Here is a 19,144-nt window from a genome sequence, read left to right as displayed (position 1 = left end):
CTTCTCCTCAGGTCTGTCCAGTTCCAAAGCCCATGCTGTTTTCATAGAGCTTGTCTGTCTCTGACAAGATTTAAGGAAAGAGGGTAGGGAAGGCAGAGAAGATGGGAGAGATGCCATCTTTCTCTGCCTCACAGTTTTACTTGTTGAGACGTGTTTAGCCAGAGCATCTTGTTTATAGAATGCTAGGTTCTATATATAGAGATGCTGCAACAACATATGTGGGAAAGATACCAATTGGCTCCAGGGGAGGATTTTAAAAAAGTCTTTGTTCTTTACCTCTAGGTCTTCATTGCAGTGTAATCCACAAGTGTCAAAACACCACTGGTAACTCTGGTTTACTGCTTAAGAGGCACTTATCCTATTCTCCAGATAACATTTATTGATGTGACCCAAGGAGTAAGCTATGATGGGGGCAGAGGTGAGGGTGTGGTGTGCCCTTACTGTATGTACTGGAGCTGGTGGCACCTGTTATGTGACTATTACGGTGAATTATTACTGAGTAAACAAGAGGTGTCTCTCTTTTGCCTTTCTAAGGGAGACCAGATGGCAGTGGTTGCTGGCTTAGGTCCAGGGGAGCCTGGCCTCTGGGCTGGCAGAGGAGACAGCTTGAGTGTGTCAGGTGATGGAATAAGAAGAAACAAGGCTGGATTGTCAAGTGGTATAATTTCAGGGGCACCAAGAATGTGTCTTGCCCCTCTGAGACTTACTTCAGCTCTTTGCTAGTGCTTGGAATTCAGCAAGTGAAATTTATTTCCCTTAATTTAAGTCTTCGAGACCCTATTAAAAACGAAGATATGAAGAATTTAGGCATGATGTTGTCTGGAGAATAGCTGACAGGCAGAATGTAACAAGGAGTGTGATGGTCTGTGGTTTGCTGTGATGTCCTCAGACAAGACTGGCATAGATCTTAGGAAGTAGGAGGCAGCTTCCCAGAAGTGATGTAAAATGGTGGCGCAAAAGAGGCTGCTGATGACAACATGGGCAGGGCACTTCCTCAGAGGCTGCTGGTCGCAGACAACTTCTGGTCTTGATTTCCCAATATGTTGTGCTGAGATAGGGCTTTACCAGAAAGCAAAATAAGCCACATAAAAAGGAATGACAAAGCATTTGGGGTGTCCGTGCAAAGGTGCAGTTCCCCCTTGTCCACTAACTTTGGTGGAGCCAGAATAACTAATCCAGAGGCTGCCAGCATAGAGCCTTTGATTCAGATCTACAGCTTTTTTGGCTTGAATTCCTCCAAAGAGAGCTTTTCTAGTTGACTGTTCATCATCTTTCTTCTAGCACTGCTCTCAAACTGCCTTAGTAATCTAATTCTCACATCTTTTCTCCCCCAGGGAGTCTTCGACAGAAGCAACTTAAATCTTCATGCCTTTCCCAGCTCCTCACAGTTGGGTTCAGAGGATGCCCTTCACCCACTTGCTTCAACTTCTACTCTATCCATGTTCCTACCCTAAGTGTAGAGCATTTTGTTTTGGATCAGACTTTTGGCTTCATTCAGGCCTCTGGGGTCCTTCCAACACATTTCCCAGAAGGCTATTCTAGGAATGGTCTCCACCCCTCACCTCCTGAAATTTGACAGGGTCTGGACCTCTCTTCTTTGTGAAATTAGTGCAACTCTGTAGAAGTGTCTGGATATATCACACCCCTTCCTGTCTCCCCAACCACCACACCCATGCAGAAGATCTAGTGATGTAGCTAGGATCTGCTGATCACCAGGACTTTGTAGCCAGTGCCCCCAGCAGGGAGGGACTCCTGGATAGGTTTACTATACTGTGAACGACACCTATGTCCACTACTCTCTGCCTCTCTTCCATCTCACCTTTATTTTGTCTTTTCCCTAAGAAGACAAAGATCTGTCCAGTTGTCCTGCCTTGACCCCCTAGTCTTATCTTGGACTAGAACTCTGCTGTCAACCCCTCAACAGGGGCTGGGGCTTTTGCTTTCCAGCCTCTCTAAGGTCAGGTCACTTCTCTGATACTAGAGACTTTTCTTTTTTTTTTTTTTTTTTAATTTTTTTTTTAAAATGTTTATTTATTTTTGAGACAGAGAGAGACAGAGCATGAACGGGGGAGTGTCAGAGAGAGAGGGAGACACAGAATCTGAAGCAGGCTCCAGGCTCTGAGCAGTCAGCACAGAGCCCGACACGGGGCTCGAACTCACGGACCGCGAGGTCGTGACCTGAGCCGAAGTCGGACGCTTAACCGACTGAGCCACCCAGGCGCCCCGAGACTTTTCTTGTATCTAGGCTTTGGTAGGTAGAGTCTTGCCCATGCACAGATCTCCCATTTGTTGACCACCCTGAACTTTGCCTACTGCTCTTTGGGCTAATTGGATGTCATGCTGGTCTGCTCAGCTGCACTTCTGGAACAAGCTTCTTAGCTTAGTCAGGCCCAGTCCTGAATTTCATTCAAGTTCTCCTACTGCCTCTGCCTCAAAAACAGCTTTTAATATGTATTTATAAAGCTTCAGGGGCGCCTGGGTGGCTCAGTCGGTTAAGCGGCCGACTTCGGCTCAGGTCATGATCTCACGGTCCGTGAGTTCGAGCCCCGCGTCGGGCTCTGTGCTGACCGCTCAGAGCCTGGAGCCTGTGTCGGATTCTGTGTCTCCCTCTCTCTCTCTGCCCCTCCCCTGTTCATGCTCTGTCTCTCTCTGTCTCAAAAATAAATAAACGTTAAAAAAAAAAAAAAAAAAGGCTTCAAAAGGGAAATAGAGAATATAACATTTTCCGAACTTATTTAACCAGAGAACCATTTTTTTGAAGGAATATTAAAATCTCACAGGATATGGTGTTTGGTGGAACACAGTTTTGGAAAGTATGAGGCTTTATACTAAAGGAATGGACATCAAATGGGAGGAATTCCAGGTGAAGGTAATGTGAACAGTCAGTGAAAAAACATTATTTGGAAGTAGTAAATCTCTCCTGGTGCTTTTCATTCAACAAATGCCCACTGAGCACCTACTATTTACCAGTCTTTCTGATGGAATCACATCATGTATTTGACTACTTAACTGTGTGTCTGCATAAAGACAGCTCTGATCTGGAGCGGAGCTCTAAGGTGGGGAAGAGTAAGGATTCTACATTCTTTCTCCTTGTTCAGAGAACAAGTTCGGATGTTCGGATCTTCTTCCTTTTTCCTTCAGATACAGGAAGTAGTGAATGGGGTGATACCATCATCAGCTTCTAAATCCAAGGAAGGAGGCTTCTCTAAGGCTTTTTTCCGCAGGTTTGAGGTCTTCAAGGATTTTTCTAGCACTCCTGAACACCCCTTCGCTCCCACTCTGGCAATATTCATCTTAGCGTCAGTCTCAAGTCTCACTGCTAGTTTAGGACTTCGACTTCACATATAAGATCAGTGCCAAGTGGGATAGAATGATTATGACATTGTAAATTTTCTGCTTTTCCTGTGAAATCCCTCTATAGCTCATAGGCATGCCAGACTGTTTTTTTTCCCCCAATCCTTATCTCCCCACTGGAGATAAACCCATGCACTGTGGGCAGGGCAGTCTTTCAGGTGGAGAGCATTTAAATCTGGCAGGTAGGTGACCAAGTGCCAGGAGCTCCAGCCTGCAGAGCTGGTAACCAAAGAGGAAGCTAGCCACTTCCTCTGTATGCTGTTGTCAATCAGGACAACCAGGAAAAGACCGCTTGAAACAGAAATCTCCAACTAAGACTTCTGATTAAAAAAATTTCTTTGAGACCCTGATGTATGTGTCTTTACTGTCATGAGTGAGATCTCTGACCAAACTTAACTCGGTTGGATGAGCTAATCATGAAACAAACTGTACACAAAGGCTTAGCTTTGATCCTGCCCTTAGGTATGATGTTCTTTGAACATCCAACATAGCATCTTCCACCCACAAGCCCCACTCTGGAGGCCTTGGTCCGTGGCTCTTGTCCATTCTGCCACTTCCTCTGAAATACTCTGGTTTTAACTGTGAAGATCAGGGAGTGGGCTCACAGCAAGGTTGAAAGAAGGCTTGAAATGGGCCTTTGGAGGTGTTCTGTAGAGCCAGTTATTTGGTCCATCCGTAGGTATTTATAAGTATTGGCACATGACTATTTACAGACATGATAACCATAACTTCCTATAACTGCAAAGGCTTATTTTCTCCTACAGGCTTCCTACATGAAGACATTTCCTAAGAATCTATCCTTAGCCCCCTCTCCTCTCCCTTTATATACTATCCCTGGGTGATGTCACCTGTGCTTATGGTTTTAGCTACCACTGATATGTTAAAAACTCTTAAATCTCTCTTCTGAGTTCCTGACTCGTGATGACCAAACACAGTTGCCATCATAACCTGGTTCTTAGGTATTTTATTATCGTTTTGTTTTTTGTTTTTGTTTTTTGAGAGAGAGAACATGTGCAGGGGAAGGGGAGAAGGAGAGAGAGAATCTTAAGCAGGCTCCACACCCAGCATGAGCCTGACAAGGGCTCAATCTCACGACCTTTAGATCATGACCTGAGCTGAAATCAAGAGTTGGATGCATAACCAACTGAGCCACTCAGACTTCCCCTAGGTGCTTTAAACTTAGCATGTCCCAAGCCAAATTATATTTTCATTATGCCATCCTCTTTCCCCATTCCTCTATTTCTTCCTATACCTATTCCTCCTTTGTTCTTGACTTAGAGCATCACCATCCATGGTCATTAGTAAGCTTACTTCTATATCACTATCTTCCACTATTTGTCCACCAGGAATTAAGGAAGCTCTGAGTATAATGGAAGATGTTTAGAATGTCCATCCTTCCCTCTGTCTTTCCCTCTCATTCTCTCCCTCCCTTTCTCTCCTTCTCTTCCTCTTTCTTTTTCTTTCTTTCTTTCTTTCTTTCTTTCTTTCTTTCTTTCTTTCTTTCTTTCTTGTTGGAGTTCTTGTCTACAAGGCATCTATAGCTGAATTCAACAGAGAAGTTAACAAATAGAAAAAAAAACCCACAAAGGTTACACTGAGGTTCAGATTCTAAGTAAATGGACATTTTGGAAAGGAATCATCTGAGAGCTAAAACCTTAGGAGAAACTTTCATGGAAGAGGGGAGAGTTGACCAAGGACACCCTAAGTGGTGTAGGGACCAAAATACCCCTATGGGAACATGTGGAGTGAGGAAGGGATGGGATATAATCCTTAGTTTACTACTTGTGCAAGCAGAGTAATTGGCTCCTCCCCCACTGATTTCTTCTGCAAATCAGCACTGAACCTCACTCACTTGGTTCTTTTTAAAAGCTTCTAAGGATTGAGTATCCTTATGTAACCCATTAGTTAGCAGGAGCTATCTTTTCCTTTAAAAATTTGGCTGAAAGTGCCATTCTACATCTGGAGTCTAGATGTAGGGTCTGATTCCTTTACCAAGATTCTTCAAATTCCTGGGAGCTCATGTATTGATGGTCATTTTAATTTTGAGCTCTTTCTTCCACCAAATTAGTTCAGATTATAGATGGTCTTACCGTCTCAAGCATGCTGTACCTGTTTCCATCCATATTGACCCAGATGTAGAACTCAAATATTTCCCAGCTAAAGCCTTTATGTGTGTAGCAGACTTTATATTGCAGCAAAGCAAGCAACTTGAATTCTAATATTGGCTGTCCCTGTCCCTTAAAGTCTTTTTTGTCTACCTCTCCATTAGGGATTCACTACTATTCATATCACCCATGTATATGGTTTTGATCGCTTAAAATCTTCTCTTTTTCTGTTGCCACTAAACATTCCAGATATTTCTTACTCTATTATGCAAAATAAATGAATTCTACTGTTTCTCCCAAACTCACATCTGTATGTCCAAAGCCCACTGAATGGCTCAGCTGAGTAAAAAGTTCATCTACTTCTTTAGCCACACAAAGTATCTGATGTGTTATTTTACATTATATCTCTCCTTTGAAAGCATTTCTTGTTTTAAATAGCATTTACTACTACTACTTTTTCTCCTCCTCCTCCTCCTCTTCCTCCTCCTCCTCCTCCTCCTCCTCCTCCTCCTCCTCCTCCTCCTCCTCCTCCTTCCTTCCTTCCTTCCTTCCTTCTTCTTCTAGCTCTGTGCCCAATTTGGGGCTTGAACTCAGGACCCTGGGATTAGGAGTCACATGCTCTACTGACTGAGCCACCTAGGCACCCCAGCATTTACTTCTTATCTCAGAAATGGTTTTGTTTTGAAGGAACTGTGTAGGGCAGGTGAGAGGATGTTCCAGGCAAATGCAACAATGTGTGTATAGGCAGCAGCCTACGTAAAACCTGTTGTGGGCGATGAAAAAAGTATTCCAACTGGAGACAAGAATTTTTCTTGGTGAGCAGAGCTCAAAGTAGATTAGGAAGTCCAGATCTAGGTTTTAGTGGGAAAGGATAGTGTTTAGGATAAATGTCTAACCATTTGGGCGGGGAAAAAAAACCCCTGTCACTTTCTAGCAAAATAAATTCTAGATAGATTAAAGGTGTTTTTTTTTTTTTTTAAATGTTTATTTTTGAGAGAGAGAAAGAGTGTGAGTGGGGGGAGGGGCAGAGAGAGGGGGAAACAGAATCTGAAGCAGACTCCAGGCTCTGAGCTGTCAGCACAGACCCTGACATGGGACTCGAACTGTGAATCCCCGAGATCATGACCTGAGCTGAAAACGGACGCTTAACCGACTGAACCACCCAGGCACCCCAGTTAAAGGTTCTTAACAAAAACTAAAGTAACAAGTATAGCAGAAAAGAGTTATTTTATTTTATTTTTAATTTATTTTTAGTGTTTCTATTTATTTTTGAGATAGAGACAGGGCGTGAGCTGGGGAGGGGCAGAGAGAGAGGGAGACACAGAATCTGAAGCAGGCTCCAGGCTCCAAGCTGTCAGCACAGAGCCCGACGCGGGGCTCGAACTCAACAGACTGTGAGATCATGCCCTGAGCTGAAGTCAGACACTCAACCAACTGAGCCACCCAGGCACCCCTTGAAAAGAGTTATTTTAGTGTGGCACCCAAGGCAGAAATGATAAAGGAAAAAGTGTGGGGTATTAGCTTAAAAAAAAAATTAAAACAAACACCATAAGCAAAATAAAAAGTAGTTGACAAACTGGTTAAAAAGAGTTTTCAACATATCTGTGTGCACAAAGCTCTTATAAATCAATAGGAAAAAAGTAAAAACAAAAAGGAAATGGACCAAAGTCATAGGTGAATAAATGACTTGTAAAACCTTATAGAAAAAGGCTGTTTCACTTACAATATAGAAAATACAAATAGAAATGAGACCTCACTTTCCAGCTGTTAGGTTGACACATATTAAAAAGAAAAAAAAATACTTATTACTGACTACAGTTTGGAACTCATGTAGTCTCTCTGAAGTTCAGTTTGGCAGTATGTATCGAATTTGAAGTACACACTCTTAAACTAGCAATTTGACTTCTAGGTATTTATCCCCATGGCAAGTGTACAGAGATATGTTTATGAGGATATTTGTCACTACAGAATTTATAAAGCAGTCAAAATGGCCATCAGAAGATTGGCCAAATAAACTGTGGTAAGTCCATACAATGATAAATTAAGTAAATACATACATATGCATATATATAATATATATATTTTTATGTTATATATAATATGTATTTATAATATATATAAACTATATATTATATAATATATACTTACAATAAATATGTTATATATTAATATATAATGTATATATATAATATATATAAGTTGTGTATATATATGTATATTTTATTATTATTTTTTTTTTCTGAGAGAGAACATGAGCAGGAGAGACGGGCAGAAGGAGAGAAACAGAATACAGAATCCCAAGCAGGCTCCACGCTCAGTACAACCCAGGGATCATCGCCTGAACCAAAATCACGAGTTGGATGCTCAACCAACTGAGCTACTGAGGCTCCCCAATATATAATTATTGACATAGAAAGGTGCCTACAGTGTATACAGGAAAAAATATGTAGCAAACGAACCTGTTTTGATTGAAATAAATACAGCTGTAGCTATGTGTATATATTTAAAAAATCATACAACACATTGTTAACAGAAATTTTCTGATTCAGAAAAAAAAAGGCACTTAAAAAATAGGGGTGCCTGGCTTTTTCAGTTGGTAGAGCGCGTGACTCTTGATCTCAGGGTTGTAAATTCAAACCCCACATTGAGTGTAGAGATTACTTAAAAAATAAAATATTAGGGGTGCCTGGATGGCTCAGTTGGTTGAGTGTCCAACTTCAGCTCAGGTCATGATCTCACACTCTGTGAGTTCGAGCCCCACGTCGGGCTCTGTGCTGACAGCTCAGAGCCTGGAGCCCGCTTCAGATTCTGTGTCTCCCCCTCTCTCTGCCCCTCCCCTGCTTGCACTCTTTCTCTCAAAAATAAACATTTTTAAGAAATTTAAAATAATAAAATAAAATCTTAGAAAAAGGAAACAGATTCTGACTTGAGGTGGTGGGTTGGTTGAAACCAGACAGTTAGTTATATTATATCAAAGTGTGTGTCTACCCTTTGAAGTTGGAAAATTACTCGACATGACAAAAAGAGGGTAGCTGGAAAGGAGAACCACTCTTCTAGAAGGGGGAGACAAATTTGTTTCTTGGAATTGAATTTCAAGGGCCAATAGGAAGTATTCTGTAGGCCAAGAATTCCCATTTAGAGAAAAAGGTACTTCTAAAGCAGAGGTAATAAGTATGAGTGGGACTCTAGATTTGACCTTTTGAGATGTTTGGGTGAGGGTGGTATTGTGTTGGTTCTCCCTTTCTTGTTGGTAGTCTTAACAGACTCTGGAGAGGAGTGTGGGGTACTGGTGTCAACTGGAACCTGAGAGTAGAGCTTGGGAGGAGGTAGGAGTGAGCAGTAATCACCATAGTAAAACAGCAGCCACAACATTGTTTAGAGATCACTCTGCAATTTACAAAGGCCATTGTATAGTGACTTGGCTAACACAGTCTTGTATGCTATGCATTATTTTTTTTCTTCCTTTATGTGGACACTGAATCTCAGAGAGTAGAATTAGGACTCAAACCTCAGGTATTGAGGCCTCAGATTCCGTTTCTCATTCTCCACTTTCCATTTTAGAGATGAATTTTCCAAGGAGAAAAAGACTGGAGCAAAAGTGGCAGCCTAGAGCTAGGGATAGCCACAGTGAAGAGTTGGGAGGAAGAAGACAGCCAGGGAAGATACCATGCTACTCATGGTCATTGTCCTATCCTCTTGGCCCTTGTAGGTCCTGACATTCCTCTAAACCAGAGAATGTCGGGTGTTCTATTGAACTTAAGGGGAAAAAAGAAGTCCTGATCTTTTCAAATAGCTGGAGGTGTTTTGGATGTAAGGTTGGCCAATTTGGTTACAGCCAAGTTGGTGTGGTGACTTAGTAGTTTATTGAATTCTGGCTTCATTCTTTTGAAAGAAATATAGTAGAAGCATATTGACTTAGACCTATGAGGGAAGGTCTTGTCTGCTTTAATTATGTGGAAAAAAAATTTTTTTGTGAAGTCATTAAGTTTGTTTACTTTTGGAGTCACATGTTAATTCACTTATGTATATATGTACTAACTAGTAGAGATCCTAAGACGACGTGCTTTAATGAGTAGAAAATCAGAATTCTCTTAAGTTACTTCAGTTTTCCAACTGATAATCATATTTATGCAATTAAATATTTTTGCTAACCCCTTCCTGATAGCACAAACACAAAAAGAAGTTATCTCCTGTCAGAAATTCTGAACCAACAGGGTCTACTTTAGAGAGGTTCTTGGGTAATTGCTAGACTGGTATCTGCTAAGAATCCTGTAAGGTGTCTTTGCAGCCCTGTGCTTGGAGCATAGTGGGCAGTCAGACAGCTCTGGCTGAATGAGTGAGTGAGCAAGTCAAGGACTGAAGGAATCTTTATCCCTGAGGCATGTTGAACTGTGTAAAACAATCTTCCGACAGCTTGATACTATAGGTTGGCTTGGGTGGTTTTGGGACTAATCTTATCACATGGATTTTGTATTGGGGAGGGAGGAAACAGAGGTACCATGGGAAGTTTCTGCTCTTGAGCTGTTGACTCCACAGGGGAGGGATGTTTCTAAAATCAGTAGGCTGATCTCTTTCTAAAAAACATGAGGCTGCTGAGAAAGTCTCTGGAGCAAGTGATGAGGCCCATAGAGGTAGGAGATTTCCTATTGGCAACCTGGATCTTACCCAAAGAGGGCAGCTACTTTATAAGTCCTCTGTAGGAGGCTCTCTACTACCCTTCTTTACTGCTTACATTCTAAATCTGGAGTCTCTCTGGCTCATCGCTGACTTTTGCTTACCCAGCCTGGCCCTGCCCTCTGGCTGTATGCCATTGGCGATTTTTAGCCTGCTGGAAATTACACCCTCTGCAAGGGTAAAGCAAACTGGGAGGTTCTGGCTCTGGCTCCAAAGGGACTGGAGCCTGTCACCTGGCCCTGGCCTGTGCTTCCTGGCTACCTTTTTTACCCTTAGCACAGTCTTTTAAGCCCATAATTCTGCCTTGGTAAGGATTAGGACTGGCTTCTACAGAGGGACTGTGTGGGCAGGAATGTCAGTGCTTTGGAAGAAGCTCCTAATACCCATCTCAGTGTCCTGCTTTAGGAGAATTATTGGTCTCATGTAGATAATCTAACAGTTATGTTGGGGGTGGTTGTGGATGTGAAGATTCTTCCGTATCACAAAAGAATTTACAACTGGGTTTCTTTAAGCATTGAACTTGCTTTTCAAAGTAAAATTTGATTTTCACACTGTAAGTAATGTGCAGTTATTTACATAAAAAACTTTGTAGATTTTCTAGGCAAACTTCCTTATTTCAGATAGGAGCAAACTTTGGGAGGTCCAGCAGGGCAAAGCTGTGTCTTTGTTGAGCTGACATTCAGATTATGTGAAAGTAATTGAAGCAGAAGGGAGTAGACATTGTGTGAAAGGAAGTCTCAGTCCCTCCAGGAGGAGCATTTCTTGGGTATTTTTTAGGTAAGGGAGAGGAAAAATGCATTCCTTCCCCCTGAATGCCCCACTCACAGCCTTTGGATTGGGTAATTCCTACCTCACTGACTTTTACCTTTGTCTTCTCAGACTGGACCCAAAGTGATAATGACCTCAGTATTTGAGACTTTGCAAGGCACATTTAAGTAAGTGAAAAATTGCAGGATGTGAGTGATTGAATGCAACTTTATTAAATTCAATGTGTTAAAAAAAAAAAAGCCTTATATTAAGTTAGCAAAATGTCAATAGAGATTCTTCAGGGGGGCTGATTTAATTAGGCAATATTAGATTGATTTGATTAGATTGATTTGAATTTATTTGATTAGAATTATCTGAATAGGTACTTGTAAAATATATTAATTTATCAAATATATATTAACGGCAGAGAGTTCTATAATAACTGAAGATGAAGTGGTAGGGTATTACAGGTACAGACAATGCTGTGGGAACTCAGAGGAGAGATTGTTTCTAGTTTTTAGATTTAGAGAATCAGGGTGCTTTTGTGAAAACAGGTTATTTTATTTTATTTTATTTTATTTTATTTTTTTCCATTCTATTCTATTCTATTCTATTCTATTCTATTCTATTCTATTCTATCCTATCCTATCCTATCCTATCCTATCCTATCCTATCCTATCCTGTTTTTAAGTAGACTCCATGCCCAACGTGGGGCTTGAACTCAATACACTGAGATCAAGAGTTGCATGCTCTATTGACTGAGTCAGCTAGGCATCCCAGGTTTCTTTGTTTTAAAGAACATTTTAAATAATCTAGCTTATACTCTAGTTGGAGGTAGTATTGATACAAAGGTAAGTCTATTCTCATTTATATTATTAAAATTTATTTTTATTCATATTATTAAAACTTTGAATTAATAGCAACATAATGTATTTTCTTTGCTTCTTTGCTAATCTCTAAAGCAGTTTCCCAAAGAGCAGACCTTTGGCAAATAAGAGCAGTCCATTTTCTTTTACTAGACAGTACCTCTGCAGCTAGCAAATGGAGGCAAGGGTATGGACCCAGTCAGGGAGGCCAGTCTTACATGAAGCTTGTTTATGAAATGAGAAAAGTGAAGGGAGAATGCAAGGTCTATGGAGGGTTATTTATTTTTTGAGATCCATGCATGTCCCTGTGCTGTGGGGGAAAGAGCCAGTTGAGAGGGAGAAGTTGAAGGTAGAAAAGAGAAAAAAAAAAAATTGAGCAAGGCCCCTGTGGGAAAGGGTCTACTATATCCTGAACACTGGTGGGGAGATTAAACTTGAACTAAAGAAAGGACAAAGGCTACCACTGAATTTAACTCCATCACCACCATCACCACCATTTATAACTTCTTACCTTTTGCTAGCACTCTGTTGAGCATTTTCTAGTCTCATTTAATAGGGACAAAGGATGTGATGGGGCAGAGGGATTTGTTGAGATTTGGGAGAGACAGAAAGTTGGAGTTTCCTTCTGTTTGGCTTTGTTTTCTCTGGACAGAAGAAATTAAAGTCATCTGATAGGAGCAGGTGGTATAGTGGGGACAATGACTTAGTTTTTAAAAGCTGTTGAGCCAATGACAGTGATCTGAAGACATGTAGGTGGATAGCTGAGTAGCACTGAAGGTCTAGGTAATGTTGCAGACAATGACTTCTTAGAGGAAGCAGCCTTCATGACTTAATCGTGGTTTTAGCAGTATTCAGCAGGATTAAAGCAGAGGACATTTGTATTCAACTGGGAGCTGTGTTTTGTGGGGCAAGTGGAAGACTTGGAATAATGGGGTCTAGGATATTGGTAATAAAGTGGTTGTTGTCCAGTTGGTTAGAGAACGGACTGAATTTAGGGAAGGACTGATAGGCAACTAAATGATGGGGTTGGGTGTCAAGGGGCTGGAAATCTCAATGAAGTTGAAGAATGAAGCTGTAGAAGTAAAGACAAGGAGAGGTAGAAATGTAGAAAGATATAGGAGATCATTACCAGGCAAAAGGTCTGACTTGGAGTGTAAAAGCAGACTGTGATCAAGGAGCCAAAGGTCTTGATGACCAAGAGGTCAGGAGCTGACAGCAGTGAGGAAGAGTGTGGTTGTTTGGTACAGACTTTGGCAAAGAAAGGATTTTTTTGGTAAGGTTGTAGGTGTAATGGCTTTGAAGCCACATTGAGACAGACCATCTGTTTCTCCTCTTGGTACTACTGGGTACTGAAAAATGATTTTATGGCAGAACCTTCACTGCCTGGAACCAAGTTCCTCAAGGAATGCCAGGTCCCAGATAGGGGAAGGAGGCCAGAACCATCTATTAGGCCTGCACTGTGTGCCTCAATACTGTGGAATTGTGGGAGGAGAGAGGTTCTGGCCAAGTGGGACAATCTCCACAAAGTACTGGGCCTTTAGGCAGAGTTTGCAGGCTAAGAATGCTTGCAGGGAAAATCCTATTTGGCCACGAGGGGTTTTTGAACTGTTCAGGATCAGATTGAGTCAGTGCTATCTATGAGAGGCTGAAAGGAAACTAAGGGTTTCTTGCTTAAAACTCTAGGAGTCAGTAGACTCTTGAGCCTTTTTGTTCCTGTGGGGTCTGGAATTTATTTTTCCCTGCACAGTGACAGCAAACAATGCCCTAAAGCCCACACAGTTTGAAAAGAGTCTGGAAACACTCAGATTATTGTTTATGAAGATGTTTTGGGGTTTTTGATGTTTCAGGATTCTTTTGACATTGTTAGTATATGATTCCAAACATTTAAGAAAGGGCCTCCAAATAGCTGGAAACAAACCAAATCTTAGCAATTCTTTTTGCTCCTTCTTGACTTGATTCATTTACACCACCACCCTGGCCAGAAGTGAACAGCTCAGAAAATGATTGCCCAATCAGCCATTTCAGCACAGGAACCCAAACAAGATTGTGTGGCCCCCAGCAGAAGAGGCTGTGTGGCTCAGAGCTCAGGGTGCACTGTTCCCATGGCAGTACTTTCTAAATTGTTTTTAACTGGTTTTGCCACACAAAAATGAGAAACTTCTGTCTGGCAAAAAAAGTCATTATAAACAAAGTTAGAAGACAACCAACAGAGTGGGAGAAAGTTTTTGCAATATATGTAATGATGGATTAATGTCTACAATCTATAAAAGGTTTCTATAAATAAGTAAGGAAAAAAAACCCAATAGAAAATGGGTGAAGAATACAATAGGTGAGACACAGCAGGGCAAACTGTAATTTCATCTAAAAAAGCTTATCTATTTCATCTATTCCAGATGAAACTGGAATTTCATTTAAGAAATGAGCACAGAATCCTCTGGATAGGAATGTTCACTGTGTTGGTAAATATCCATTAATATGGTGCTATGTAATATTGTGTGGCTGTGAAAACTTTGAAGTAACTTTATCAGCAAAAGGAGCAGGTGCAGAGCAATATGAATACAGTGTTCCCATTTATTTTTAAAAAACATTCCTATTTGATTTGGAATGTATTTATGCTGTTTTAAATTTTATTAAAAGATTCCTTGGAATTAAAAAATATTTAAGGATGTATTTTTAAAAAAATTTTTAAATGTTTATTTATTTATTTTGAGAGAGAGCTCATGAGTGCATGGAGGAGTGGTAGGGGCAGAGACAGAGGGAGAGAAAGAATCCCAAGCAGGCTCCTCGCTGTCAGTGCAGAGCAGATCCCAATGTAGGGCTCCATCTCACGAACCATGAGATCATGACCTGAGCCAAAATCACGAGTTGGGAACTTAACTGACCGAGCCACCCAGGCACTCCAAGGCTGTATTTTGCTAATTACAACATTAACGAATGAAATGTTCACTTTTGTCTTCCTCTTATGTAAAAGATTGATCTAGTATTATAAATCTTAGCCTCTGAGAAGAATTTAGAGACGCCTCGCTACCTTTCCCTTCCCAGAAACTAAAATGAGGCTACTGGGCCATGGTGTCTGCAGTTGTACCTCTTGGTGTGAGGAACAAAGGAATTCAAAGCTCAGAATTCTTTTTTTCCCAGGATTGGCTGCATTTTAGTATTCATGGCCTTGTAGAATCTCTTTTCCTGTTGCCTCTGATGCAGTGGAAAGGGCTGGGGCCTCCTCTGCTTGAGAGGCTTTGCTTGCTCATTACCTTGGAAGAAAACAGAAAATTACCTTTTTTGGCCCAGATAGGCAAGACTTAGAGCCAGCCTGAATTTTGGGAGGAAACCTGCTCTTTGCATTTGTCCTTGCCTCTCCTTTGGGGAAGCCTCTCAGCCAGTTTTAGTCTTCGTCTCAGGCTCCTGCCAACCTAGGTGAAAGGAGACCTTGAAGTGCACACCATAGTTTTGCCTATTTCCCTGGAATTTGAGGCTCTAGAACTCTAGCTTGGAAGCATCAGGAATGCCATCAGAGGGTGGCACAAGGCCAAAAACAAAAACAAAAACCCCTCTTTGTCTTTCAAAGACAGGCAACATTTTGGGACAGAAACACTGCCTTCCATAATAACATTACCAGTGTCAGTAGACCTCAGTATGGGTGTATGAGAATTGTTTCTGACATGTAACATAGGTTTTTCTGTGAGCTGGAGAGTTTACATAGAGTGGTTTAATAGAAACCTATTTAAAACCAAAACTGACTCCAGCCAGTTCTGTTCTGAAGGTGGGCCAATTCATATTCATAGGGGAAAAAAGTCGTTCCATTCTCTTCACCAGTACAGAATGGTGGTGGTGAGAGAGTGAAGTTCAAATTTTCTTTTTGTTCCTCAGTGCTGGTCAGGAGTGGAACCTGGAGTGGATGGTTCCCAGTGGGGCTGACTCCAGGTATGGGTCATTGGATGTCAGAGGAAGGGGGATAGAGAGCTAAGTCTCTGAATAATATAAGGGGAATTTAGTTTCCTGAGGGAAGGGAAGACCCCCCCCCCCCCTCTAAATATAGGCAATGTTTGGAGAGGGTAAAGGAGCCAAGAAGCATGATAACAATAAACTCCTCTGTCTCTTCATAAATTTAGGAAAGTCTGATGAACACACAGTGTTTTAAATCTGTCTGTGTATGCATATTTTTTTCTTTTCGATAAAGCGTGGAAGAAGGGAGCTGAGTCCCACCTCTGGGGGGACAGCTCAGAGCAGAAGAAAGAGATCAGCCTCAGGAAGTGTGATGTGAGTGAGATAAAAAATCCACCAGGAGCTGGAGTCATAGCCAAAAAGGACTCCTGCAACAGGAGCTGGAATCATAGCCAAAAGCATTAGCTGCTGGGAATTCACAGAAATTGTGGGAGGGTCACTGGATGGGGGGGATCCAGGCTGATTTTAAAACATGCCTGGGGATGCTGGTGGCTTAGTTGGTTAAGCATCTGACTCTTGATTTCGGCTCAGGTCACAATCTCACGGTTCATGAGATTAAGACCCACGTTGGGCTCTGTGGTGATGGTGTGGAGCCTGCTTGGGATTCTCTCTCTCCCTTTTTCTGCCCCTCCCACGCTTGTGTGCTCTCTCTCTCAAAATAAGTAAATATTAAAAAAAAAATAAAACATGCTCACAAAGTGGTTGCAGCTGACATCTGATTGCTGCTGTAGTACTTGCTGTACAACTCATAGAATGTTTAGTCTTGATCCTCCCCCAAGATCCTTCTTATGGAGATCTATTTGTTAGATAGTTCAGGAACTACCCTGATATTCCTCTTTCTGCTCAATGGAAGCCATTTTCAGTTCAGACTCCAAAAGGGGAGGAGAACTTCCCAACAAAGGGCTTGTTATTCCCTTTCTTCCTCATAATTTACATAGACCCTGTGATGCTGGTCAAAGGGCTAGAGAGCTGCAGCTTCGCTGGCCACAGCGGCACTGAGTAGGGCACTTCATTTGGGAGTTGAAGGGAGGCAGAAAAGTCTTCCACAAAGTATTGGGACTTAGAGACTGCTCTGAGTAAGTATGTAAGTATCTATTAAGACTCCAATAAGTGCCCTAGAGCAAGAAGCCAAGTTCTCTGAACAGCTGGAGTAGGACCATGGCAAATCCAGCCACTGTCACACTAAATGAGGACTCATGTTCATGTCTTAGGGAGGAAGACCCAGTTGATGGAAGAACTTACAGTATAGTTTTAAAATCCACTCTTATTCCAAACTTTGAGGACAATAGTGCTTAGTGGACTTTGACTGCTCAGCATGATTTCTCTCTTCTTAGGTTAGAACATACTGATTTTCCTTTGGGGGACCATGTCCTTTTCCATTCTCAGACTGGGTTTTGGTGGAGTCGAGTCCATCCCTTGGTTCCAGAGGGAGGACACATGACTATGCCAATCAGAGAACAGCAGGTGGTATGGGCATGATCTCAAATTCAGGCCAGTTACGATTCTGGACTTTTGTTGGAACCATTAAGTGAATTCTCTCTCTCTTTTTTTTTTTTCCAACTGGGTTGCCAAGCCTGTAGAATGTGAATAACTCTGAGGTTCCTAAGTGGTCATCTTGCCACCCCAAGGGGAATGCTGAAGCCAACACAGATGAGAGCTGAGTTACGAGATGGAGTTGGAGCCTGAATGGCTTCTTTTGAGTACCAGGATCTAACCGTACTCTATGTTAGTCTCACTCTGGACATTTCATTTATATGGATCCAGGCTCTCCTTTTTTATTTTTGAAAGTGTGATTTGGATTTTTGTCACCTGCAGCCAGTAGAGTCTTAATTCATATTATGAATTGTATATAGCTGTCATTACAAAGTATGATTTGGCCTTTCTCATCAGACCCTTTTAAAGTGCTAACTTATGGGGCGCCTGGTTGGCTCAGTCGGTTAAGCGTCCGACTTCAGCTCAGGTCACGATCTCATGGTTCGTGGGTTCGAGCCCCACATCGGGCTCTGTGCTGACAGCTTGGAGCCTGGACCCTGCTTCTGGTTCTGTCTCTTCCCTCTCTCTCTCTGCCCCTCCCCTGCTCATGCTGTCTCTCTCTGTCTCTCACAAATAAATAAATGTAAAAAAATTTTTTTTAAAAAAGTGCTAACTTGTAAGTTTGTTGTAGGAATCAAATGAGACCATACATATGAAGAAGAACTTAGCATTAGATCACTTAGCAAAGTGATCATGAGATTGAGCTCCACATTGGGCTCCACACTGAACATGGAGCCTGCTTGGGATTCTCTCTCTCCCTCTCTCTCTGCCCCTCCCCCACTTGTGCGCATGTGCACGCTCTCTCAAAATAATAAACGTTTTGAAAAAGAAATAAATAACTTAGCATTATCTTTTGTACATAGGGGGAAAAAAACCAGTAAATACTGACTACAGGAAGCAAGGAAGGAGGGAGTGGAGGGGGAAGGGAAGGAAGATCAGGTGCTGAATTAAAAGGACCCTGAGGTCCCTAAGGTAATCTTTTAAGAACCCTCAAGCCCTATCAGGCCCCCCTGTTCTAAATGCCCCTAGTACTCTATACTTTACCCTCATAAGCCTTTATCATGGTTTGTAATGATATGTTTATGTAATATTTTGATTAATGCCTATCTCTCTCACTGAACTGGCAGGTTTTTTTTTTTTTTTTTTTTTTTTTTTTTTAAGTTTATTTTTAGAGAGAGAGAGAAAGAGCACATGTGCGTCCGGGGGGGGGGGGGGGGGGTGTGCAGAGAAAGAAGGAGAGAGAGAATCCCAAGCTGGCTTCATGTCCGTGCAGAGCCTGATACAGGGCTCAAACTCATGACCCTGAGATCATGACCTGAGCTGAAATCAAGGGTCAGACTCTTAACCAACTGAGCCATGCAGGTGCCCCTGAATTGGCAGTTCTATGAGGGCAGTGATTTTGCTCACTGTTATGTCCACAGCAACTAGTTCAAGTGTGTGGCATTCAGCAAACGTTTTTTGAAGGAATTGTCACTTGTAAGTACCTAAATTGGACTGACCTTGATTATTGGGGTTGGGATTGTGGCAGAATTGCCAAAATCAGGGAAAGCTATCCGTGTCCCCTTTGTATCTTTTGCAATAGCCATACCCCTAACACACATAGACAATTTTATTTTTTTTTAAGTTTATTTATTTTGAGAGAGAGTATGAGAGTGTGAGTGGGGGAGGGGCAGAGAGAGAGGGAGGAGAGAAATCCCAAGCAGGCCCCAAGCTGACAGCACAGAGCCTGATGTGGGGCTCGAACCCACAAACTGTGAGAGATGATCTTAGCAGAAACCAAGAGTCAGACACTTAACCGACTGAGCCACCCAGGTGCCCCTAGACAGTTTTGTCTTAATGAGATAATTTTGGTATGGCTGACAGTGGAGAACCCTATGTGGGGTTCGAACTCAGAACCATGAGATCATGACCTGAACCAAAGTT

General features: G+C 41.9%; 1 long non-coding RNA gene across 19 annotated transcripts in view; it reads left to right on the top strand.

The window, feature by feature from the left end:
- Positions 1-19,144, top strand: part of LOC122216163 — a 103,922-nt gene that overhangs the window by 34,868 nt on the left and 49,910 nt on the right. For 2 of the 19 annotated variants that reach the window (XR_006200744.1, XR_006200761.1), the window contains 3 exons: positions 7,369-7,479; positions 11,013-11,068; positions 13,239-13,242. The exons of 10 other annotated variants lie outside the window; for them this stretch is intronic. This is a non-coding gene — a long non-coding RNA (uncharacterized LOC122216163). Of the gene's footprint in view, positions 1-282; positions 1,969-7,368; positions 7,480-7,703; positions 7,939-9,685; positions 9,690-11,012; positions 11,069-13,238; positions 13,243-14,139; positions 14,314-19,144 lie in introns of those variants that run through there. 7 more of the 19 variants (XR_006200747.1, XR_006200754.1, XR_006200752.1 and 4 more) reach the window with 7 other exon arrangements.

The sequence above is a fragment of the Panthera leo genome, chromosome A3 (assembly GCF_018350215.1).
Source record: "Panthera leo isolate Ple1 chromosome A3, P.leo_Ple1_pat1.1, whole genome shotgun sequence".
Lineage (NCBI taxonomy): Eukaryota > Metazoa > Chordata > Mammalia > Carnivora > Felidae > Panthera > Panthera leo.
This window is presented reverse-complemented; position numbering and strand designations above follow the sequence as displayed.